The sequence below is a fragment of the Salvelinus namaycush genome, chromosome 17 (genome assembly GCF_016432855.1).
Source record: "Salvelinus namaycush isolate Seneca chromosome 17, SaNama_1.0, whole genome shotgun sequence".
NCBI lineage: Eukaryota > Metazoa > Chordata > Actinopteri > Salmoniformes > Salmonidae > Salvelinus > Salvelinus namaycush.
This window is the reverse complement of record NC_052323.1, coordinates 11,795,521-11,821,832: the sequence shown is the minus strand read 5'-3', so window position 1 is coordinate 11,821,832 and position 26,312 is coordinate 11,795,521. Positions and strand designations below refer to the sequence as shown.

At 41.8% G+C, this 26,312-nt stretch overlaps 5 non-coding genes across 5 annotated transcripts; all 5 read left to right on the top strand.

Moving 5' to 3' along the window:
- Positions 1–17,603: 17,603 nt before the first annotated feature.
- On the top strand, positions 17,604–17,676 carry trnaa-agc. Its single transcript has one exon. It is a non-coding gene; the product is annotated as a tRNA-Ala (tRNA).
- A 1,496-nt stretch (positions 17,677–19,172) lies between these two features.
- On the top strand, positions 19,173–19,245 carry trnaa-agc. The gene has a single exon. It is a non-coding gene; the product is annotated as a tRNA-Ala (tRNA).
- A 1,494-nt stretch (positions 19,246–20,739) lies between these two features.
- trnaa-agc lies at positions 20,740–20,812 on the top strand. The gene has a single exon. It is a non-coding gene; the product is annotated as a tRNA-Ala (tRNA).
- A 1,493-nt stretch (positions 20,813–22,305) lies between these two features.
- On the top strand, positions 22,306–22,378 carry trnaa-agc. The gene has a single exon. It is a non-coding gene; the product is annotated as a tRNA-Ala (tRNA).
- Positions 22,379–23,873: 1,495 nt separating this feature from the next.
- Positions 23,874–23,946, top strand: trnaa-agc. Its single transcript has one exon. It is a non-coding gene; the product is annotated as a tRNA-Ala (tRNA).
- The last annotated feature ends 2,366 nt before the right edge of the window (positions 23,947–26,312 follow it).

Here is a 26,312-nt window from a genome sequence, read left to right as displayed (position 1 = left end):
TGAAGGGTGTAGGTTTATTTTGGGATGGTTTCTGGTTAGGGTGTAGTTTGGGGTTGAAGGGTGTAGGTTGATTTTGGGATGGCTACTCGTTAGGGTGTAGTTTGGGGATGAAGGGTGTAGGTTGATTTTGGGATGGTTACTGGTTAGGGTGTAGTTTGGGGATGAAGGGTGTAGGTTTATTTTGGGATGGTTTCTGGTTAGGGTGTAGTTTGGGGTTGAAGGGTGTAGGTTTATTTTGGGATGGTTACTGGTTAGGGTGTAGTTTTGGGTTGAAGGGTGTAGGTTTATTTTGGGATGCTCGGGACAGGTGGAGGTGTGTGCATGCTATGATCTCTGGCAAGAGATCGCAACCTTTATGGCAAAGGTGCTAATAGATGATCACCCCTTTCTCTTCGATCACACCAACAGTGTCATTACATTTTGGTACACCAGAATTACATTAATTTCCAATGAAACACTGCGTTTTCCATGCAGCATTGCGTTGCTGAGGCAGTTGCAGTGTGTTCGGTGTGGTGCATACGTTGGGTTTATCGAACGTATGCGTCAAACTGTATGTGTAGACGGCTTGACAGAAATGGAAGCAGAAGGTGAATGTTAAACTTTTGTTGCTTACATATCCAGATGACGCTGCGTACTCTTTTGAAGCAGTGACGCTGTCGGTGTGTTGGAAGCGTTAGGGTTGCTGGATCAAGGCCAACTCATCTGATCCCCCTAAATGGCTAAATGGACACTGCTATAATACCAGGACTTCATGGTCTATTGCAGAGGCTAATACACTGAAAATGCTGATCATTTGGGGAGGGGGTTTGTTTTGGTAGGGGAGCAGTTTGTGTGTGTGCTTGCATTAATTTGCGTGTGTGTGTTTATATGTGTGCATGTGTGTGATCTTTGGACATTGTGCTGTGTGGTTTTCATTAATACCTGAACCCTCAGGTCAGATGGGGAGATACAGTGCATTTGGAAAGTATTCAGACCCCTTCCCTTTTTCCACATTTTTGTTACGTTACAGCTTTGTTCTCAAATGGATTAAATAAAACATGTTCCTCATCAATCTACACACAATGCCCCATATTGACATAGCGAAAACAGGTTTTTAGAAATGTTTGCAAAAGTATTAAAAATAACAAACAGAAATACAAGTATTCAGACCCTTTTCTATGAGCCTCGACATTGAGCTCAGGTGCATCCTGTTTCCATTGATCATCCTTGAGATGTTTCTACAACTTTATTGGAGTCCACCTAGGGTAAATGAATTTGATTGGACATGACTTGGAAAGGCACACACCTGTCTATATAAGGTCCCACAGTTGACAGTGCATGTCAAAGCAAAAACCAAGCCATGAGGTCAAAGGAATTGTCCGTAGAGCTTAGAGACAGGATTCTGTCGAGGCACAGATCTGGGGAAGGGTACCCCAACATTTCTGCAGCATTGAAGGTCCCCAAGAACACAGTGGCCTCCATCATTCTTAAATGGAAAAAGTTTGGAACCACCAAGACTCTTTCTAGAGCTGGCCGGCCGGCCAAACTGAGCAACTGAGAGAGAAGGGCCTTGGTCAGGTAGGTGACCAAGAACCCGATGGTCACTCTGACAGAGCTCTAGAGTTCTTCTGCGGAGATAGAGAACCTTCCAGAATCAAATCAAATCCAATTTGATTAGTCACATGCGCCGAATACAACAGGTGTAGACCTTACAGTGAAATGCTTACTTACGAGCCCCTAAACAACAATGCGGTTTAAAAAATACGGATAAGAATAAGACATCTCTGCAGCACTCCACCAATCAGGCCAGACGGGAGCCACTCCTCAGTAAAAGGCACATGACAGCCCGCTTGGAGTTTGCCAAAACTGGTGTTTTGCGAGTACTATTTAATGAAGCTGCCAGTTGAGGACTTCTGAGTGTCTGTTTCTCAAACTAGACACTCTGATGTACTTGTCCTCTTGCTCAGTTGTGCACCGGGGCCTCTCACGCCTCTTTCTATTCTGGCTAGAGCCCGTTTGTGCTGTTCTGTGAATGGAGCAGCGTTGTACGAGATTTTCAGTTTCTTGTCAATTTCTCACATGGAATAGCCTTCATTTCTCAGAACAAGAATCGACTGATGAGTTTCGGAAGAAAGTACTTTGTTTCTGGGCATTTTGAGCCTGTAATCGAACCCACAAATGCTGATGATCCAGATACTCAACTAGTCTAAAGAAGGACAGTTTTATTGCTTCTTTAATCAGGACAACATTTTTAAGCTGTGCTAACATAATTGCAAAAGGGTTTTCTAATGATCAATTAGCCTTTTAAAATGATCAACTTGGATTAGCTAACACAACATGCCATTGGAACACAAGAGTGATGGTTGTTGATATTTGGCCTCTGTACGCCTATGTAGATATTCCATTAAAAATCAGCCGTTTCCAGCTACAATAGTCATTTACAACATTAACAATGTCTACACTGTATTTCTGATCAATTTGATGTTATTTTAATGGACAAAAAATGTGCTTTTCTTTAAAAAACAAGGACATTAAAAGACTCCAAACTTTTGAACGGCAGTGTATATATTTACATTTTAGAATAAGGCTGTAATGTAACAAAATGTGGAAAAATTCAAGAGGTCTGAATACTTTCCGAAGGCCCTGCATCAGCCTAGCATTAATCACGAGTCAAGTCTCAACCATTCTCCAATGTGCCAATGTATGAGACACTTAATAAAGCGGCTTTGATGACAGGGGCCCTTCTTACGTTTTCATACATTTGAGTTGTGGAATGTGTACAGTGCGCCGGCTTTGAAATGGGAACCTGTTCACCACTTGTCCACGTCTGGAAGATTAGAGCCCCGACAGCTGCGACCGCGCGACACCAGGAATTAATTAACGCCGCGAGAGATGAAGAGAAACGAGAAATATTGTTTTCATTAGCGGCGATGTTGGTGGCACACGGCCTGGTCTGTACCTCTCACTGTCGGTGAGATGAGTCCTGTGAATATGAAACGTCTGCGTTCCACGTATGGGAATCCGTCGCAGCTGCTGTTGAAAATGGATCTAAACACAGTCCAGTTGAGTAACTTTTCTTTGACACTTTCAAGCTGAAGTGTTTAATACTCGTTTGGAGTCATGTCAGCAGCGTTCTTCATGATTAGTTATTAATCTCCCTTTAAATTCCCACAGTCACCCTCTGATTATTTACAGGCTGTAGTAGGAAAACCTAGTTTAGCTCCCCATACACAGCCTGACCATGCAGTGAAATCTAAGTTTTATTGAATAGTGAATGGGATGGCAAGTTCTAGTATCCCTGGGCTCGCAAGTGTAATCTATAGGGTTTCAGTAGACGGCTTCTGGGTGGATGTAGTTTACTGTGAGAGGCTTCACTGTGTTGTTGGACGTAGTCGGCTGCCGTGTATGAGGCCTGTGGCTGCTGTGTGCATGGAGATTGTGTGTATGTGTGTTTTAGGCGTGTGCTGCGGTGTGTGTGAGTGTGTGTACGACTCGTGGCTGAGCTGTGGTTGTTAGAGTGTGCAATGCTTGTGTCTGTGGTGTGTGTGTATGAGTGTGTGTCCTCCTGCACTCTGTTAATGGTGATGTGAATAGCAGCTGTGGTTTATGTTGGACACTGGTCCTGGTTGTTGTTTTTTCTGCTTGTTTCATGTTCTGACGGCGATGGAATCTACAGGCCTCGGAAACCAAGCTTCACTCCTCTATTCTCTCCTCTCCTCTCCTCTCCTCTCCTCTCCTCTCCTCTCCTCTCCTCTCCTCTCCTCTCCTCTCCTCTCCTCTCCTCTCCTCTCCTCTCCTCTCCTCTCCTCTCCTCTCCTCTCCTCTCGTCTCTTCTCCTCTCTTCTCTTCTCTTCTCCTCTCTTCTCCTCTCTTCTCCTCTCTTCTCCTCTCTTCTCCTCTCCTGTTCTCTTCTCTCCTCTGCCCCCTTCTCTTCTCTGTCCTCGTCTCTCCTCTTTCCTCTTCTTCTCTCCCCTCCTCTCCTCCCCCCTCTTCTATCTTCTCTCCTTCTCTTCTCCTCTCTTCTCCTCCTCTTCAACTCCTCTCTTCTCTCCTCTCCTCTCTCCTCCTCTCCTCCTCTTCTCTCCTCCCTCCTCTTCTCTTATCTCCTCTCCTCTCTCCTCTTCTCTCCTCCCTTCTCTTCTCATCCTCTCCTCTCCATGTCAGGAGGTGGGGAAAGGGAAATAGCTCACACTCTTTCCATCTTCTCTCCCTCCTCAAAATCTCCCCTTCTCCTCCCTTGTCTTTCCTCTGTCTATCTCTCATCATTTCTTTCATGCTTTCCTTCATCCACATCCCCTTACCACCTCCTGCATACCACCTCACTCCCTACTTCTCTCTCTCTCTCTCTCTCTCTCTCTCTCTCTCTCTCTCTCTCTCTCTCTCTCTCTCTCTCTCTCTCTCTCTCTCTCTCTCTCTGTGTCTCTCTCTCTCTCTCTCTCTCTCTCTCTGTCTCTCTCTCTCTCTCTCTCTCTGTCTCTCTCTCTCTCTCTGTCTCTCTCTCTCTGTCTCTCTCTCTCTCTCTCTCCCTCTCCGTGCCCTTCCCTTCGCACCGTGACTCAAGCCAAATGCCCAGGTGCTAGTCAATTCAGCACATTTCTTTTTGGAAAAACAAAGGCATTCTTTTGCCTGGTCCAGAGAAACTATTTTTGGGAAGACCTGTCTGTTTAAGACTTGATAAATGAAGGTACCGTACCAGGCATGAGAAATAGAGAGAGGCAGAGAGAGGTGAGAGAGACGGGAAGAGAGAGAGGGGAAGGAAGGAGAGGGGGAGTGAGATGGAAGGCGAGAGAGAGAGAGAGAGGAGGGGAGAGGGGGAGATTGAGCAAAAGAGAGGGGGGGTCTGGTAAGGGTTCAAATCAAATCAAATCAAATGTTATTAGTCACATGCGCCGGATACAACAGGTGTAGACCTTACAGTGAAATGCTTACTTCCATCTCTCCCTAACCAACAATGCAGTTTAAAAAATATGGATAAGAATAAGAAATGAAAGTAACAAGTAATTAAAGAGAAGCAGTAAAATAACAATAGTGAGACTATATACGGGGGGTACCGATACAGAGTCAATTTGCGGGGGCACCGGTTAGTTGAGGTAATAGTTGAGTTATTAAAGTGACTATGGATAGATGGTAACAACAGAGAGTAGCAGAGGTGTAAAAGAGGGGGGGGCAATTCAAATAGTCTGGGTAGCCATTTGTTTAGATGTTCAGGAGTCTTATGGCTTGGGGGTAGAAGCTGTTTAGAAACCTCTTGGACCTAGAATTGGCGCTTCGGTACCGCTTGCCGTGCGGTAGCAGAGAGAACAGTCTATGACTAGGGTGGCTGGAGTCTTTGACAATTTTTAGGGCCTTCCTCTGACACCGCCTGGTATAGAGGTCCTGGATGGCAGGAAGCTTGGCCCCAGTGATGTACTGGGCCATACGCACTACCCTCTGTGGTGCCTTGCGGTCGGAGGCCGAGCAGTTGCCATATCAGGCAGTGATGCAACCAGTCAGGATACTCTAGATGGTGCAGCTGTAGAACCTTTTGAGGATCTGAGGACCCATGCCAAATCTTTTCAGTCTCCTGAGGGGGAATAGGTTTTGTCGTGCCCTCTTCACGACTGTCTTGGTGTGCTTGGACCATGTTAGTTTGTTGGTGATGTGGACACCAAGGAACTTGAAGCTCTCAACCTACTCCACTGCAGCCCCGTCGATGAGAATGGGGGCGTGCTCGGTCCTGATGGGTCTCTAAAGAGAGACTGCACAGACTGCACCCTTCACACTAACACACCCACTTAAATGGTTCCATAGTACCCTTATACTAAAACCGAAAGCCCTTCTCTTGTTAGCACTTATGCTAATGCCTCAAGCCTCTCTCTACCTCTATCGCTAACACTAAACCCTCAAGATCTCGTCCTGTGGCAGTCACACTAAGGCCCTGTCTTTGTCCTGTCTTTGCTCATCTGAAGCCTAAAACCCCACGTCCTCCTGTCTCTCTCTCTCAGCAAAAGCGCTAATTTGTAAGACAAATATTATAACAAATTAAGCAGCAAAGCAATGGGCGGGTGTCAGCCTGACGTCAACCTGCATTTCATTAGCAGCGCTAGGCTAACTCGTTCCATATGGAGGAGCAGCCCACAGTGGGGCAGCCCCCTGCTGCCCAGCCCAGCATGGCCCGGCCACGGGCCCCTGCCTCTACCTGCCCGACCGGCCCCCACCATTATGTCATCTTTAATTTGGGCTTGTCACACATCATCTGACACCTACCCCCGTCATGCCGTAACCTTTTGTCCCATTGGAGCAAAAAAACATCTCTGGCAGTTTTCTCTCTTCTTTCTCTCTGCCTGCCTGTCTTTTCCACCCTCTTTTCATCACTCACCTTCTTTGTCTCTCTTTCTCTGTCTGTCAGCATCTGTTTCCGTGACTGCTTTCCCTCTACTCCTCCTCCCACTCCTCCTCCTCCACCTCTTCCCATTCTTCCTCACCTCTTCCCATTCTTCCTCCTCATCGTCTTTCTTCTCCTCCTCCTCCATCTCTCCTCCATCTCTCCTCCTCTCTCCTCCATCTCCCCTCCATCTCTCCTCCATCTCTCCTCTCCTCTGTCACTCGCTCTCTTTTTCCATGGCCTGGCTTTGGGGTAGAAAGTGACAGACAGATGGAATGTGACAGAGTTCTGGAATGGGATGTTGATTTGGAGGGGATCATAGAGTGGTTCAGGATTCTGCAGAGTGGCTGGGCTATAGAAGGTGGACAGGACTATGGAATGTGACAGAATTCTGGAATGTGATACAGTGCGTATCAAAAGTATTCAGCTCCTTTGGATTTTTTCACATTTTGTTGTTAACAAAATAATAAAAATGTAAGAACTAACATAAAGTTATATATGACCTGCAGGACAGAAAGTCAACTGCTCAGGGATGTCACCATGAGGTCATTGGTGATTCAACAAATGCCACAGAGTTCAATGGCTGTGAAGGGAGAAAACGTAGGATGAATCAACAACTTTGTAGTTACTCTACAATTATGACATGAATGACAGAGCGAAAAGAAGAAGAAAAATATACAGAATACAATTTTTTCCAAAACATACATACCGTTGATGTCGGAAGTTTACATATACCTTAGCCAAATACATTTAAACTCAGTTTTTCACAATTCCTGACATTTAATCCTAGTAAAAATTGTCTTAGGTCAGTCTTAAGTCAGTTACGATCACCACTTTATTTTAAGAATGTGAAATGTCAGAATAATAGTAGAGCGAATGATTTATTTCAGCTTTAGTTTCTTTCATCACATTCCCAGTGGGTCAGAAGTTTACAAACTCTTAATTAGTATTTGGTAGCATTGCCTTTAAATTGTTAAACTTGTGTCAAACGTTTCGGGTAGCCTTCCACGAGCTTCCCACAATAAGTTGGGTGAATTTTGGCCCATTCCTCCTGACAGAGCTGGTGTAACTGAGTCAGGTTTGTAGGCCTCCTTGCTTGCAAACACTTCTTCAGTTCTGCCCACAAATTTTCTATGGGATTGAGGTCAGGGCTTTGTGATGGCCACTCCAATACCTTGACTTGGTTGTCCTTAAGCCATTTTGCCACAACTTTGGAAGTATGCTTGGGGTCATTGTCCATTTGGAAGACCCATTTGCGACCAAGCTTTAACTTCCTGACTGATGTCTTGAGATGTTGCTTCAATATATCCACATAATTTTCCTACCTCATGATGCCATCTATTTTGTGAAGTGCACCAGTCCCTCCTGCAGCAAAGCACCCCCACAACATGATGCTGCCACCCCCGTGCTTCACGGTTGGGATGGTGTTCTTCGGCTTGCAAGCCTCCCCCTTTTTCCTCCAAACTTAACGATGGTCATTATGGCCAAACAGTTCTATTTTTGTTTCATCAGACCAGAGGACATTTCTCCAAAAAGTACGATCTTTGTCCCCATGTGCAGTTGCAAACCGTAGTCTAGCTTTTTTATGGCGGTTTTGGAGCAGTGGCTTCTTCCTTGCTGAGCGGCCTTTCAGGTTATGTCAATATAGGACTCGTTTTACTATGGATATAGATACTTTTGTACCTGTTTCCTCCAGCATCTTCACAAGGTCCTTTGCTGTTGTTTTGTGATGGATTTGCACTTTCACACCAAAGTACGTTCATCTCTAGGAGACAGAACGCGTCTCCTTCCTGAGTGGTGTGATGGCTACGTGGTCCCATGGTGTTTATACTTGCGTACTATTGTTTGTACAGATGAACGTGGTACCTTCAGGTGTTTGGAAATTGCTTCCAAGGATGAACCAGACTTGTGGAGGTCTACAATTTATTTTCTGAGGTCTTGGCTGATTTCTTTTGATATTCCCATGATGTCAAGCAAAGAGGCACTGAGTTTGAAGGTAGGCCTTGAAATACATCCACAGGTACACCTCCAATTGACTCAAATGATGTCAATTAGCTTATCAGAAGCTTCTAAAGCCAAGATATCATTTTCTGGAATTTTCCAAGCTGTTTAAAGGCACAGTCAATTTAGTGTATGTAAACTTCTGACCCACTGGAATTGTGATACAGTGAATTATAAGTGAAATAATTTGTCTGTAAACAATTGTTGGGAAATGTACTTGTGTCATGCACAAAGAAGATGTCCTAACCGACTTGCCAAAACTATAGTTTGTTAACAAGAAATTTGTGCAGCGGTTGAAAAACGAGTTTTAATGTGTAAAAAGAAAAAGGATTGAGCTAAGTACAGGCAACATCCTAGAGGAAAACCTGGTTTAGTCTGAAATCTACACTGGGGTTACTTACCAAGAAAGTGAATTTTTCTGAGTTGCCAAGTTACAGTTTTGACTTAAATCTGCTTGAAAATCTCTTGCAAAATTTGAACATTTCTATTAAAAAGAGTAATGGGCAAATATTGCCATTCCAGGTGTGCAAAGCTCTTAGAGACTTCCCCAAAAAGACTCAGAGCTGTAATCGCTGCAGGAGGTGATTCTAACATGTATTAACACAGGGGGGATGAATACCTATAGTAGTTATAGTCGTGGTTTATTGTTCATAAATATTCCCAATTTCTTCCGATTTGGCGTTACATAGTATTTTTTGTCGATCAATGACAAAAATCGCAATGAAGTTAATTTCAATCCCACTTTGTAACTCAAACTAATGTGAAATAGATGGAAGGGAGGTAAATCCGTATGATATCCACCGTGGAAGGACATGGAGAGAGAATTTCAAGGAAAGGAGTGATGTCAAAAAATTAGCATGAGGAGAAGACTGTGGAGAGAGATAAGAAGGGGTCTTGATAAGGGACGAGTTGATAGCTGAGGCTGTGTGTGTGTGTGTGTTGCTAAGTTTCTCTGGTAGCCGTCTCTCATCACTGTGTTCCCCAGGTTTGCAGTGTTGGCTGGGCCTGCTGGCTCCGACTGGGGCCCGAGAGCACTTCACTGGGTCGTGTGTGTGCGTGAGTGTGCGCATGCACTGTGTGTGTGTGTGTGTAGCTGATCTCAAAGGTTACAGCACTCTAACAGTTAGTGATGGATCAGTTTTAGAGTACTGACATTTGAACTAAAACACTTGTTTCCACTTTATTTGCTGATTTGCAAATGTAGAATATGACCTTTTAGGTGACGATGAGCCAAATCCAAGAAAGCCCATTTTAAAGTCCATAATGAGTTGGTCTACCATGGTCCTCTCACTGTAAATGAAGTCTGACTGAATTGAAATCGTCATTCTTTGATGAAGAAGAATGGCTTGTATCTGTTCAGTGTTGAGTCTGTAAACTGGGTAATACCATAGTGGTCTTGTGGTTAATACCATAGTGGTCTAGTGGGTAATACCATAGTGGTCTAGTGGTTAATACCATAGTGGGTTAGTGGTTAATACCATAGTGGTCTAGTGGGTAATACCATAGTGGTCTATTGGTTAATACCATAGTGGTCTAGTGGTTAATACCATAGTGGTCTTGTGGTTAATTCCATAGTGGTCTAGTGGTTAATACCATAGTGGGTTAGTGGTTAATTCCATAGTGGTCTAGTGGTTAATACCATAGTGGGTTAGTGGTTAATTCCATAGTGGTCTAGTGGTTAATACCATAGTGGTCTAGTGGTTAATACCATAGTGGTCTAGTGGTTAATACCATAGTGGTCTAGTGGTTAATACCATAGTGGTCTAGTGGTTAATACCATAGTGGTCTAGTGGTTAATACCATAGTGGGTTAGTGGTTAATACCATAGTGGTCTAGTGGTTAATACCATAGTGGGTTAGTGGTTAATACCATAGTGGGTTAGTGGTTAATACCATAGTGGTCTAGTGGTTAATTCCATAGTGGTCTAGTGGTTAATACCATAGTGGTCTAGTGGTTAATACCATAGTGGTCTAGTGGTTAATACCATAGTGGGTTAGTGGTTAATACCATAGTGGGTTAGTGGTTAATTCCATAGTGGTCTAGTGGTTAATACCATAGTGGTCTAGTGGTTAATTCCATAGTGGTCTAGTGGTTAATACCATAGTGGGTTAGTGGTTAATACCATAGTGGTCTAGTGGTTAATTCCATAGTGGTCTAGTGGTTAATTCCATAGTGGTCTAGTGGTTAATACCATAGTGGGTTAGTGGTTAATACCATAGTGGTCTAGTGGTTAATACCATAGTGGTCTAGTGGTTAATACCATAGTGGGTTAGTGGTTAATTCCATAGTGGTCTAGTGGTTAATACCATAGTGGTCTAGTGGTTAATTCCATAGTGGTCTAGTGGTTAATTCCATAGTGGTCTAGTGGTTAATACCATAGTGGGTTAGTGGTTAATACCATAGTGGTCTAGTGGTTAATACCATAGTGGTCTAGTGGTTAATACCATAGTGGGTTAGTGGTTAATACCATAGTGGTCTAGTGGTTAATACCATAGTGGGTTAGTGGTTAATTCCATAGTGGGTTAGTGGTTAATACCATAGTGGTCTAGTGGTTAATACCATAGTGGTCTAGTGGTTAATTCCATAGTGGTCTAGTGGTTAATTCCATAGTGGTCTAGTGGGTAATACCATAGTGGTCTGGTGGTTAATACCATAGTGGTCTGGTGGTTAATACCATAGTGGTCTGGTGGTTAATACCATAGTGGTCTAGTGGTTAATACCATAGTGGTCTAGTGGTTAATACCATAGTGGTCTAGTGGTTAATTCCATAGTGGTCTAGTGGTTAATTCCATAGTGGTCTAGTGGTTAATACCATAGTGGTCTAGTGGTTAATTCCATAGTGGTCTAGTGGTTAATTCCATAGTGGTCTAGTGGTTAATACCATAGTGGTCTAGTGGTTAATACCATAGTGGTCTAGTGGTTAATACCATAGTGGTCTAGTGGTTAATTCCATAGTGGTCTAGTGGTTAATACCATAGTGGTCTAGTGGTTAATTCCATAGTGGGTTAGTGGTTAATTCCATAGTGGTCTAGTGGTTAATTCCATAGTGGTCTAGTGGTTAATACCATAGTGGTCTAGTGGTTAATTCCATAGTGGTCTAGTGGTTAATTCCATAGTGGTCTAGTGGTTAATACCATAGTGGTCTGGTGGTTAATACCATAGTGGTCTAGTGGTTAATACCATAGTGGTCTAGTGGTTAATACCATAGTGGGTTAGTGGTTAATACCATAGTGGGTTAGTGGTTAATTCCATAGTGGTCTAGTGGTTAATACCATAGTGGGTTAGTGGTTAATTCCATAGTGGTCTAGTGGTTAATACCATAGTGGTCTAGTGGTTAATACCATAGTGGTCTAGTGGTTAATACCATAGTGGTCTAGTGGTTAATTCCATAGTGGTCTGGTGGTTAATACCATAGTGGGTTAGTGGTTAATACCATAGTGGGTTAGTGGTTAATTCCATAGTGGTCTATTGGTTAATACCATAGTGGTCTGGTGGTTAATTCCATAGTGGTCTAGTGGTTAATACCATAGTGGTCTAGTGGTTAATACCATAGTGGGTTAGTGGTTAATTCCATAGTGGTCTAGTGGTTAATTCCATAGTGGTCTAGTGGTTAATTCCATAGTGGTCTAGTGGTTAATTCCATAGTGGTCTAGTGGGTAATACCATAGTGGTCTAGTGGTTAATTCCATAGTGGGTTAGTGGTTAATACCATAGTGGGTTAGTGGTTAATTCCATAGTGGTCTAGTGATTAATACCATAGTGGTCTAGTGGTTAATACCATGGTGGGTTAGTGGTTAATACCATAGTGGGTTAGTGGTTAATTCCATAGTGGTCTAGTGGTTAATTCCATAGTGGTCTAGTGGTTAATTCCATAGTGGTCTAGTGGTTAATACCATAGTGGTCTAGTGGTTAATACCATAGTGGTCTAGTGGTTAATACCATAGTGGTCTAGTGATTAATACCATAGTGGGTTAGTGGTTAATACCATAGTGGGTTAGTGGTTAATTCCATAGTGGTCTAGTGATTAATACCATAGTGGTCTAGTGATTAATACCATAGTGGGTTAGTGGTTAATACCATAGTGGGTTAGTGGTTAATTCCATAGTGGTCTAGTGATTAATACCATAGTGGTCTAGTGATTAATACCATAGTGGGTTAGTGGTTAATTCCATAGTGGTCTAGTGGGTAATACCATAGTGGTCTAGTGGTTAATTCCATAGTGGGTTAGTGGTTAATACCATAGTGGTCTAGTGGTTAATACCATAGTGGTCTAGTGGTTAATTCCATAGTGGTCTAGTGGTTAATACCATAGTGGTCTGGTGGTTAATACCATAGTGGGTTAGTGGTTAATACCATAGTGGTCTGGTGGTTAATACCATAGTGGTCTAGTGGTTAATACCATAGTGGGTTAGTGGTTAATACCATAGTGGTCTGGTGGTTAATACCATAGTGGTCTGGTGTTTAATACCATAGTGGTCTAGTGGTTAATACCATAGTGGTCTAGTGGTTAATACCATAGTGGTCTGGTGGTTAATACCATAGTGGTCTGGTGGTTAATACCATAGTGGTCTGGTGGTTAATTCCATAGTGGTCTAGTGGTTAATACCATAGTGGTCTAGTGGTTAATACCATAGTGGTCTAGTGGTTAATACCATAGTGGTCTGGTGGTTAATACCATAGTGGGTTAGTGGTTAATACCATAGTGGTCTGGTGGTTAATACCATAGTGGTCTGGTGGTTAATACCATAGTGGTCTAGTGGTTAATTCCATAGTGGTCTAGTGGTTAATACCATAGTGGTCTAGTGGTTAATACCATAGTGGTCTAGTGGTTAATACCATAGTGGTCTGGTGGTTAATTCCATAGTGGTCTAGTGGTTAATACCATAGTGGGTTAGTGGTTAATTCCATAGTGGTCTAGTGGTTAATTCCATAGTGGTCTAGTGGTTAATACCATAGTGGGTTAGTGGTTAATACCATAGTGGTCTAGTGGTTAATACCATAGTGGTCTAGTGGTTAATACCATAGTGGTCTAGTGGTTAATTCCATAGTGGTCTAGTGGTTAATACCATAGTGGTCTAGTGGTTAATACCATAGTGGTCTATTGGTTAATACCATAGTGGTCTAGTGGTTAATACCATAGTGGTCTAGTGATTAATACCATAGTGGTCTAGTGGTTAATACCATAGTGGGTTAGTGGTTAATACCATAGTGGTCTAGTGGTTAATTCCATAGTGGTCTAGTGGTTAATACCATAGTGGTCTAGTGGGTAATTCCATAGTGGGTTAGTGGTTAATACCATAGTGGTCTAGTGATTAATACCATAGTGGGTTAGTGGTTAATTCCATAGTGGGTTAGTGGTTAATACCATAGTGGTCTAGTGGGTAATTTCATAGTGGGTTAGTGGTTAATACCATAGTGGTCTATTGGTTAATACCATAGTGGGTTAGTGGTTAATTCCATAGTGGGTTAGTGGTTAATACCATAGTGGTCTAGTGATTAATACCATAGTGGTCTAGTGGTTAATACCATAGTGGGTTAGTGGTTAATTTCATAGTGGGTTAGTGGTTAATACCATAGTGGTCTAGTGATTAATACCATAGTGGTCTATTGGTTAATACCATAGTGGGTTAGTGGTTAATACCATAGTGGTCTATTGGTTAATACCATAGTGGGTTAGTGGTTAATACCATAGTGGTCTAGTGGTTAATACCATAGTGGGTTAGTGGTTAATTCCATAGTGGGTTAGTGGTTAATTCCATAGTGGTCTAGTGGTTAATACCATAGTGGTCTATTGATTAATACCATAGTGGGTTAGTGGTTAATACCATAGTGGTCTAGTGGTTAATACCATAGTGGTCTATTGGTTAATACCATAGTGGGTTAGTGGTTAATTCCATAGTGGTCTATTGGTTAATACCATAGTGGGTTAGTGGTTAATTCCATAGTGGGTTAGTGGTTAATACCATAGTGGTCTAGTGGTTAATTCCATAGTGGGTTAGTGGTTAATACCATAGTGGGTTAGTGGTTAATTCCATAGTGGTCTATTGGTTAATACCATAGTGGTCTAGTGGTTAATACCATAGTGGGTTAGTGGTTAATTTCATAGTGGGTTAGTGGTTAATACCATAGTGGTCTAGTGATTAATTCCATAGTGGTCTAGTGGTTAATACCATAGTGGTCTAGTGGTTAATACCATAGTGGTCTAGTGGTTAATACCATAGTGGGTTAGTGGTTAATTTCATAGTGGGTTAGTGGTTAATACCATAGTGGTCTAGTGATTAATACCATAGTGGTCTATTGGTTAATACCATAGTGGGTTAGTGGTTAATACCATAGTGGTCTATTGGTTAATACCATAGTGGGTTAGTGGTTAATACCATAGTGGTCTATTGGTTAATACCATAGTGGGTTAGTGGTTAATTCCATAGTGGGTTAGTGGTTAATACCATAGTGGTCTAGTGGTTAATTCCATAGTGGGTTAGTGGTTAATACCATAGTGGGTTAGTGGTTAATTCCATAGTGGTCTAGTGGTTAATACCATAGTGGTCTAGTGGTTAATACCATAGTGGTCTAGTGGTTAATACCATAGTGGTCTAGTGGTTAATACCATAGTGGTCTAGTGGTTAATACCATAGTGGGTTAGTGGTTAATACCATAGTGGTCTAGTGGTTAATACCATAGTGGTCTAGTGGTTAATTCCATAGTGGGTTAGTGGTTAATACCATAGTGGGTTAGTGGTGAATTCCATAGTGGTCTAGTGATTAATACCATAGTGGTCTAGTGGTTAATTCCATAGTGGTCTAGTGGTTAATACCATAGTGGTCTAGTGGTTAATACCATAGTGGTCTAGTGGTTAATACCATAGTGGTCTAGTGGTTAATACCATAGTGGTCTAGTGGTTAATACCATAGTGGTCTAGTGATTAATACCATAGTGGTCTAGTGGTTAATTCCATAGTGGGTTAGTGGTTAATTCCATAGTGGGTTAGTGGTTAATACCATAGTGGTCTAGTGGTTAATACCATAGTCGGTTAGTGGTTAATACCATAGTGGTCTAGTGGTTAATTCCATAGTGGTCTAGTGGTTAATACCATAGTGGTCTAGTGGGTAATACCATAGTGGGTTAGTGGTTAATTCCATAGTGGTCTAGTGGTTAATACCATAGTGGTCTAGTGGTTAATACCATAGTGGGTTAGTGGTTAATACCATAGTGGTCTGGTGGTTAATACCATAGTGGTCTAGTGGTTAATACCATAGTGGGTTAGTGGTTAATTTCATAGTGGGTTAGTGGTTAATACCATAGTGGTCTGGTGGTTAATTCCATAGTGGTCTAGTGGTTAATACCATAGTGGGTTAGTGGTTAATTCCATAGTGGTCTGGTGGTTAATACCATAGTGGTCTAGTGGTTAATACCATAGTGGTCTAGTGGTTAATTCCATAGTGGTCTAGTGGTTAATACCATAGTCGGTTAGTGGTTAATACCATAGTGGTCTAGTGGTTAATTCCATAGTGGTCTAGTGGTTAATACCATAGTGGTCTAGTGGGTAATACCATAGTGGGTTAGTGGTTAATTCCATAGTGGTCTAGTGGTTAATACCATAGTGGGTTAGTGGTTAATTCCATAGTGGGTTAGTGGTTAATACCATAGTGGTCTAGTGGGTAATTTCATAGTGGGTTAGTGGTTAATACCATAGTGGTCTATTGGTTAATACCATAGTGGGTTAGTGGTTAATTCCATAGTGGGTTAGTGGTTAATACCATAGTGGTCTAGTGATTAATACCATAGTGGTCTAGTGGTTAATACCATAGTGGGTTAGTGGTTAATTTCATAGTGGGTTAGTGGTTAATACCATAGTGGTCTAGTGATTAATACCATAGTGGTCTATTGGTTAATACCATAGTGGGTGTGGTAATACCATAGTGGTCTATTGGTTAATACCATAGTGGGTTAGTGGTTAATACCATAGTGGTCTAGTGGTTAATACCATAGTGGGTTAGTGGTTAATTCCATAGTGGGTTAGTGGTTAATTCCATAGTGGTCTAGTGGTTAATACCATAGTGGTCTATTGATTAATACCATAGTGGGTTAGTGGTTAATACCATAGTGGTCTAGTGGTTAATACCATAGTGGTCTATTGGTTAATACCATAGTGGGTTAGTGGTTAATTCCATAGTGGTCTATTGTTAATACCATAGTGGGTTAGTGGTTAATTCCATAGTGGGTTAGTGGTTAATACCATAGTGGTCTAGTGGTTAATTCCATAGTGGGTTAGTGGTTAATACCATAGTGGGTTAGTGGTTAATTCCATAGTGGTCTATTGGTTAATACCATAGTGGTCTAGTGGTTAATACCATAGTGGGTTAGTGGTTAATTTCATAGTGGTAGTGGTTAATACCATAGTGTGGATTATAATTATCAGCTACATATGTGAATCGTAACAATTTAGCTAGCCAGATAGTTAAACAGGAAAATGACCTAAAACTAATATTATGCAAGATAGATGTCAATTCTTTCGTGGTTACAGTAGCTAGCTTTGTGCTAGCTAACAGTACTAGTAGCTAGCCAGTCAGCCCTATTGACTAATTATGGGCTTGCGATCTAAGGTACTTAGGCAGGTAAACATGCCGAACAATACCAAATTACTCATGAACCATTAAGAGAGATCACCAGTAAGTGCTTTATTACAAGGTAAAACAAAAATAACAGGAGTCATACATGTATTTCTATCTCTATATTTATACATCTTGAAAATAACTGGTATGTAACCAGTTCTCTAGCACATACAAGTGCAAGCTAAATATCTGTAGCTGTTCATTTGTTAGTAAATGTTGGGAGCTGTGACTCTATCTATTCTACTGGAAGGCTGTCCTCTCCTCTGCTTACAGTAGAAAGGCCTTGGACCGATCCACTGAGACAGTGAGCATAAGAACGACAAAAGACAGGAAAACAGTGACCATGTTCGGGCGACTAACATGCATATCCCCACGATCATCTGATCCTGATGTTATTCCACAGACAGCAGCAGGGGGAGATCCAGAACTCACAGGTTTTTCTGCTATCATACACCCAAAACTCACTAACCATACAGCTATTTCCACCACTAGGCTTACTGCAGTCACTGCTTCAACCGTTACTGAACTACCATGAAAAATACTTTTAGAAAGCTGAAGCAAGCATACTTTTTAAAAAGTATCCTTTCTAGTGACGAGGGATTTGGCAGTGCGGTCCTTGAGATTTCATACTTCTTATTGGAGGCACAGGGGGATTAGCTCAAATGGTAGAGCGCTCGCTTAGCATGCGAGAGGTAGCGGGATCGATGCCCGCATCCTCCAATTATTTAGTTTGGTTCAATCAGCACACATTGTTGTTGTAGCTCTGGACTGATGTAACTAATCGAAGGATTAGTTACCAAATTGAAACAAGTGTGCTTGTCTGGCTCTAAAATGTAAATGTGTATTGTTGGGGGTACCCGAGGACAACAGTTGGGAAACACCAGTGGAAGGTAGAGCGTGGTGACGAGTTGAAATATTAATTAAAAATAGGCCTATCGGTAGACGCTGCTATCGTGGCTGTTAATAATATATTAGGCTAAGTACTGTTTTATACTCTGTACTTTCAATTGTTTTGAGTCCATGGCATATTTCTCATGCAGTGTTTTAATAGGATTATTTCGGGACAGTTCAAAAATTACTGGGTGAGTGGAGGCTTGTAACTCTCAAACTCAGGGGTGTTTCTCAAACATACTACCTACCATGCTCCACCCTCATGCTCCGAATGTTTTCTCCAGTACGTTCTTGAGTATGTTCTTGTGAGGACGAGAGTGGGAGAATACATAAAACAATACATTTAAGAGCACTCGCACAACCCCTACTGTATTACCTCAGCTTCACGCCCCCATTCACTGAACCTCCTTCCAGCAGGACAATGGCAACAATAGACGAAACAAGATTACACAAAGCGGAACATTGGACTTCATAATTATCAGCTACATATGTGAATCGTAACAATTTAGCTAGCCAGATAGTTAAACAGGAAAAAATGACCTAAAACTAATATTATGCAAGATAGATGTCAATTCTTCGTGGTTACAGTAGCTAGCTTTGTGGCTAGCTAACAGTACTAGTAGCTAGCCAGTCAGCCCTATTGACTAATTATGGGCTTGCGATCTAAGGTACTTAGGCAGGTAAACATGCCGAACAATACCAAATTACTCATGAACCATTAAAGAGATCACCACGTAAGTGCTTTATTACAAGGTAAAACAAAAAAACAGGAGTCTATACATGTATTTCTATCTCTATATTTATACATCTTGAAAATAACTGGTATGTAACACAGTTCTCTAGCACATACAAGTGCAAGCTAAATATCTGTAGCTGTTCATTTGTTAGTAAATGTTTGGAGCTGTGACTCTATCTATTCTACTGGAAGGCTGTCCTCTCCTCTGCTTACAGTAGAAAGGCCTTGGACCGATCCACTGAGACGCAGTGAGCATAAGAACGACAAAAGACAGGAAACAGTGACCATGTTCGGGCGACTAACATGCATATCCCCACGATCATCTGATCCTGATGTTATTCCACAGACAGCCAGCAGGGGAAGTCCAGACTCACAGGTTTTTCTGCTATCATACACCCAAAACTCACTAACCATACAGCTATTTCCACCACTAGGCTTACTGCAGTCACTGCTTCAACCGTTACTGAACTACCATGAAAAATACTTTTAGAAAGCTGAAGCAAGCATACTTTTTAAAAAGTATCCTTTCTAGTGACGAGGGATTTGGCAGTGCGGTCCTTGAGATTTCATACTTCTTATTGGAGGCACAGGGGGATTAGCTCAAATGGTAGAGCGCTCGCTTAGCATGCGAGAGGTAGCGGGATCGATGCCCGCATCCTCCAATTATTTAGTTGGTTCAATCAGACACATTGTTTGTTGTAGCTCTGGACTGATTAACTAATCGAAGGATTAGTTACCAAATTGAAACAAGTGTGCTTGTCTGGCTCTAAATGTAAATGTGTATTGTTGGGGGTACCCGAGGACACAGTTGGGAAACACCAGTGGAAGGTAGAGCGTGGTGACGAGTTGAATATAATTAAAAATAGGCCTATCGGTAGACGCTGCTATCGTGGCTGTTAATAATATATTAGGCTAAGTACTGTTTATACTCTGTACTTTCAATTGTTTTGAGTCCATGGCATATTTCTCATGCAGTGTTTAATAGGATTATTTCGGGACAGTTCAAAAATTACTGGGTGAGTGGAGGCTTGTAACTCTCAAACTCAGGGGTGTTTCTCCAAACATACTACCTACCATGCTCCACCTCATGCTCCGAATGTTTTCTCCAGTACGTTCTCTTGAGTATGTTCTTGTGAGGACGAGAGTGGGGAGAATACATAAAACAATACATTTAAGAAGCACTCGCACAACCCCTACTGTATTACCTCACGCTTCACCGCCCCATTCACTGAACCTCCTTCCAGCCAGGACAATGGCAACAATAGACGAAACAAGATATACACAAAGCGAACATTGGACTTCATAATTATCAGCTACATATGTGAATCGTAACAATTTAGCTAGCCAGATAGTTAAACAGGAAAAAATGACCTAAAACTAATATTATGCAAGATAGATGTCAATTCTTCTGGTTACAGTAGCTAGCTTTGTGGCTAGCTAACAGTACTAGTAGCTAGCCAGTCAGCCCTATTGACTAATTATGGGCTTGCGATCTAAGGTACTTAGGCAGGTAAACATGCGAACAATACCAAATTACTCATGAACCATTAAGAGAGATCACCACGTAAGTGCTTTATTACAAGGTAAAACAAAAATAACAGGAGTCATACATGTATTTCTATCTCTATATTTATACATCTTGAAAATAACTGGTATGTAACACAGTTCTCTAGCACATACAAGTGCAAGCTAAATATCTGTAGCTGTTCATTTGTTAGTAAATGTTGGGAGCTGTGACTCTATCTATTCTACTGGAAGGCTGTCCTCTCCTCTGCTTACAGTAGAAAGGCCTTGGACCGATCCACTGAGACGCAGTGAGCATAAGAACGACAAAAGACAGGAAAACAGTGACCATGTTCGGGCGACTAACATGCATATCCCCACGATCATCTGATCCTGATGTTATCCACAGACAGCCAGCAGGGGGAAGTCCAGACTCACAGGTTTTTCTGCTATCATACACCAAAACTCACTAACCATACAGCTATTTCCACCACTAGGCTTACTGCAGTCACTGCTTCAACCGTTACTGAACTACCATGAAAAATACTTTTAGAAAGCTGAAGCAAGCATACTTTTTAAAAAGTATCCTTTCTAGTAGACGAGGGATTTGGCAGTGCGGTCCTTGAGATTTCATACTTCTTATTGGAGGCACAGGGGGATTAGCTCAAATGGTAGAGCGCTCGCTTAGCATGCGAGAGGTAGCGGGATCGATGCCCGCATCCTCCAATATTTAGTTTGGTTCAATCAGCACACATTGTTGTTGTAGCTCTGGACTGATGTAACTAATCGAAGGATTAGTTACCAAATTGAAACAAGTGTGCTTGTCTGGCTCTAAAATGTAAATGTGTATTGTTGGGGGTACCCGAGGACAACAGTTGGGAAACACCAGTGGAAGGTAGAGCGTGGTGACGAGTTGAAATATTAATTAAAAATAGGCCTATCGGTAGACGCTGCTATCGTGGCTGTTAATAATATATTAGGCTAAGTACTGTTTTATACTCTGTACTTTCAATTGTTTTGAGTCCATGGCATATTTCTCATGCAGTGTTTTAATAGGATTATTTCGGGACAGTTCAAAAATTACTGGGTGAGTGGAGGCTTGTAACTCTCAAACTCAGGGGTGTTTCTCCAAACATACTACCTACCATGCCACACTCATGCTCCGAATGTTTTCTCCAGTACGTTCTCTTGAGTATGTTCTTGTGAGGACGAGAGTGGGAGAATACATAAAACAATACATTTAAGAAGCACTCGCACAACCCCTACTGTATACCTCACGCTTCACCGCCCCATTCACTGAACCTCCTTCCAGCCAGGACAATGGCAAAATAGACGAAACAAGATATACACAAAGCGAACATTGGACTTCATAATTATCAGCTACATATGTGAATCGTAACAATTTAGCTAGCCAGAAGTTAAACAGGAAAAAATGACCTAAAACTAATATTATGCAAGATAGATGTCAATTCTTCGTGGTTACAGTAGCTAGCTTTGTGGCTAGCTAACAGTACTAGTAGCTAGCCAGTCAGCCCTATTGACTATTATGGGCTTGCGATCTAAGGTACTTAGGCAGGTAAACATGCCGAACAATACCAAATTACTCATGAACCATAGAGAGATCACCACGTAAGTGCTTTATTACAAGGTAAAACAAAAATAACAGGAGTCATACATGTATTTCTATCTCTATTTATACATCTTGAAAATAACTGGTATGTAACACAGTTCTCTAGCACATACAAGTGCAAGCTAAATATCTGTAGCTGTTCATTTGTTAGTAAATGTTGGGAGCTGTGACTCTATCTATTCTACTGGAAGGCTGTCCTCTCCTCTGCTTACAGTAGAAAGGCCTTGGACCGATCCACTGAGACGCAGTGAGCATAAGAACGACAAAAGACAGGAAAACGTGACCATGTTCGGGCGACAACATGCATATCCCCACGATCATCTGATCCTGATGTTATTCCACAGACAGCCAGCAGGGGGAAGTCCAGACTCACAGGTTTTTCTGCTATCATACACCCAAAACTCACTAACCATACAGCTATTTCCACCACTAGGCTTACTGCAGTCACTGCTTCAACCGTTACTGAACTACCATGAAAAATACTTTTAGAAAGCTGAAGCAAGCATACTTTTTAAAAAGTATCCTTTCTAGTTGACGAGGGATTTGGCAGTGCGGTCCTTGAGATTTCATACTTCTTATTGGAGGCACAGGGGGATTAGCTCAAATGGTAGAGCGCTCGCTTAGCATGCGAGAGGTAGCGGGATCGATGCCCGCATCCTCCAATATTTAGTTTGGTTCAATCAGCACACATTGTTGTTGTAGCTCTGGACTGATGTAACTAATCGAAGGATTAGTTACCAAATTGAAAAAAAGTGTGCTTGTCTGGCTCTAAAATGTAAATGTGTATTGTTGGGGTACCCGAGACACAGTTGGGAAACACCAGTGGAAGGTAGAGCGTGGTGACGAGTTGAAATATTAATTAAAAATAGGCCTATCGGTAGACGCTGCTATCGTGGCTGTTAATAATATATTAGCTAAGTACTGTTTTATACTCTGTACTTTCAATTGTTTTGAGTCCATGGCATATTTCTCATGCAGTGTTTTAATAGGATTATTTCGGGACAGTTCAAAAATACTGGGTGAGTGGAGGCTTGTAACTCTCAAACTCGGGGTGTTTCTCCAAACATACTACCTACCATGCTCCACCTCATGCTCCGAATGTTTTCTCCAGTACGTTCTCTTGAGTATGTTCTTGTGAGGACGAGAGTGGGGAGAATACATAAAACAATACATTTAAGAACACTCGCACAACCCCTACTGTATTACCTCACGCTTCACCGCCCCATTCACTGAACCTCCTTCCAGCCAGGACAATGGCAACAATAGACGAAACAAGATATACACAAAGCGACATTGGACTTCATAATTATCAGCTACATATGTGAATGTAACAATTTAGCTAGCCAGATAGTTAAACAGGAAAAAATGACCTAAAACTAATATTATGCAAGATAGATGTCAATTCTTCGTGGTTACAGTAGCTAGCTTTGTGGCTAGCTAACAGTACTAGTAGCTAGCCAGTCAGCCCTATTGACTAATTATGGGCTTGCGATCTAAGGTACTTAGGCAGGTAAACATGCCGAACAATACCAAATTACTCATGAACCATTAAGAGAGATCACCACGTAAGTGTTTATTACAAGGTAAAACAAAAATACAGGAGTCATACATGTATTTCTATCTCTATATTTATACATCTTGAAAATAACTGGTATGTAACACAGTTCTCTAGCACATACAAGTGCAAGCTAAATATCTGTAGCTGTTCATTTGTTAGTAAATGTTGGGAGCTGTGACTCTATCTATTCTACTGGAAGGCTGTCCTCTCCTCTGCTTACAGTAGAAAGGCCTTGGACCGATCCACTGAGACGCAGTGAGCATAAGAACGACAAAAGACAGGAAAACAGTGACCATGTTCGGGCGACTAACATGCATATCCCCACGATCATCTGATCCTGATGTTATTCCACAGACAGCCAGCAGGGGGAAGTCCAGACTCACAGGTTTTTCTGCTATCATACACCCAAAACTCACTAACCATACAGCTATTTCCACCACTAGGCTTACTGCAGTCACTGCTTCAACCGTTACTGAACTACCATGAAAAATACTTTTAGAAAGCTGAAGCAAGCATACTTTTTAAAAAGTATCCTTTCTAGTTGACGAGGGATTTGGCAGTGCGGTCCTTGAGATTTCATACTTCTTATTGGAGGCACAGGGGGATTAGCTCAAATGGTAGAGCGCTCGCTTAGCATGCGAGAGGTAGCGGGATCGATGCCCGCATCCTCCAATTATTTAGTTTGGTTCAATCAGCACACATTGTTGTTGTAGCTCTGGACTGATGTAACTAATCGAAGGATTAGTTACCAAATTGAAACAAGTGTGCTTGTCTGGCTCTAAAATGTAAATGTGTATTGTTGGGGGTACCCGAGGACAACAGTTGGAAACACCAGTGGAAGGTAGAGCGTGGTGACGAGTTGAAATATTAATTAAAAATAGGCCTATCGGTAGACGCTGCTATCGTGGCTGTTAATAATATATTAGGCTAAGTACTGTTTTATACTCTGTACTTTCAATTGTTTTGAGTCCATGGCATATTTCTCATGCAGTGTTTTAATAGGATTATTTCGGGACAGTTCAAAAATTACTGGGTGAGTGGAGGCTTGTAACTCTCAAACTCAGGGGTGTTTCTCCAAACATACTACCTACCATGCTCCACCTCATGCTCCGAATGTTTTCTCCAGTACGTTCTCTTGAGTATGTTCTTGTGAGGACGAGAGTGGGGAGAATACATAAAACAATACATTTAAGAAGCACTCGCACAACCCCTATGTATTACCTCACGCTTCACCGCCCCATTCACTGAACCTCCTTCAGCCAGGACAATGGCAACAATAGACGAAACAAGATATACACAAAGCGAACATTGGACTTCATAATTATCAGCTACATATGTGAATCGTAACAATTTAGCTAGCCAGATAGTTAAACAGGAAAAAATGACCTAAAACTAATATTATGCAAGATAGATGTCATTCTTCGTGGTTACAGTAGCTAGCTTTGTGCTAGCTAACAGTACTAGTAGCTAGCCAGTCAGCCCTATGACTAATTATGGGCTTGCGATCTAAGGTACTTAGGCAGGTAAACAGCCGAACAATACCAATTACTCATGAACCATTAAGAGAGATCACCACGTAAGTGCTTTATTACAAGGTAAAACAAAAATAACAGGAGTCATACATGTATTTTCTATCTCTATATTTATACATCTTGAAAATAACTGGTATGTAACACAGTTCTCTAGCACATACAAGTGCAAGCTAAATATCTGTAGCTGTCATTTGTTAGTAAATGTTGGGAGCTGTGACTCTATCTATTCTACTGGAAGGCTGTCCTCTCCTCTGCTTACAGTAGAAAGGCCTTGGACCGATCCACTGAGACGCAGTGAGCATAAGAACGACAAAAGACAGGAAAACAGTGACCATGTTCGGCGACTAACATGCATATCCCCACGATCATCTGATCCTGATGTTATTCCACGACAGCCAGCAGGGGGAAGTCCAGACTCACAGGTTTTTCTGCTATCATACACCCAAAACTCACTAACCATACGCTATTTCCACCACTAGGCTTACTGCAGTCACTGCTTCAACCGTTACTGAACTACCATGAAAAATACTTTTAGAAAGCTGAAGCAAGCATACTTTTTAAAAAGTATCCTTTCTAGTGACGAGGGATTTGGCAGTGCGGTCCTTGAGATTTCATACTTCTTATTGGAGGCACAGGGGGATTAGCTCAAATGGTAGAGCGCTCGCTTAGCATGCGAGAGGTAGCGGGATCGATGCCGCATCCTCCAATTATTTAGTTTGGTTCAATCAGCACACATTGTTGTTGTAGCTCTGGAATGTTAACTAATCGAAGGATTAGTTACCAAATTGAAACAAGGTGTGCTTGTCTGGCTCTAAAATGTAAATGTGTATTGTTGGGGGTACCCGAGGACACAGTTGGGAAACACCAGTGGAAGGTAGAGCGTGGTGACGAGTTGAAATATTAATTAAAAATAGGCCTATCGGTAGACGCTGCTATCGTGGCTGTTTAATAATATATTAGGCTAAGTACTGTTTTATACTCTGTACTTTCAATTGTTTTGAGTCCATGGCATATTTCTCATGCAGTGTTTTAATAGGATTATTTCGGGACAGTTCAAAAATTACTGGGTGAGTGGAGGCTTGTAACTCTCAAACTCAGGGGTGTTTCTCAAACATAATACCTACCATGCTCCACCTCATGCTCGAATGTTTTCTCCAGTACGTTCTCTGGTATGTTCTTGTGAGGACGAGAGTGGGGAGAATACATAAAACAATACATTTAAGAAGCACTCGCACAAACCCCTACTGTATTACCTCACGCTTCACCGCCCCATTCACTGAACTCCTTCCAGCCAGGACAATGGCAACAATAGACGAAAAAAGATATACACAAAGCGAACATTGGACTTCATAATTATCAGCTACATATGTGAATCGTAACAATTTAGCTAGCCAGATAGTTAAACAGGAAAAATGACCTAAAACTAATATTATGCAAGATAGATGTCAATTCTTCGTGGTTACAGTAGCTAGCTTTGTGGCTAGCTAAAAGTACTAGTAGTAGCCA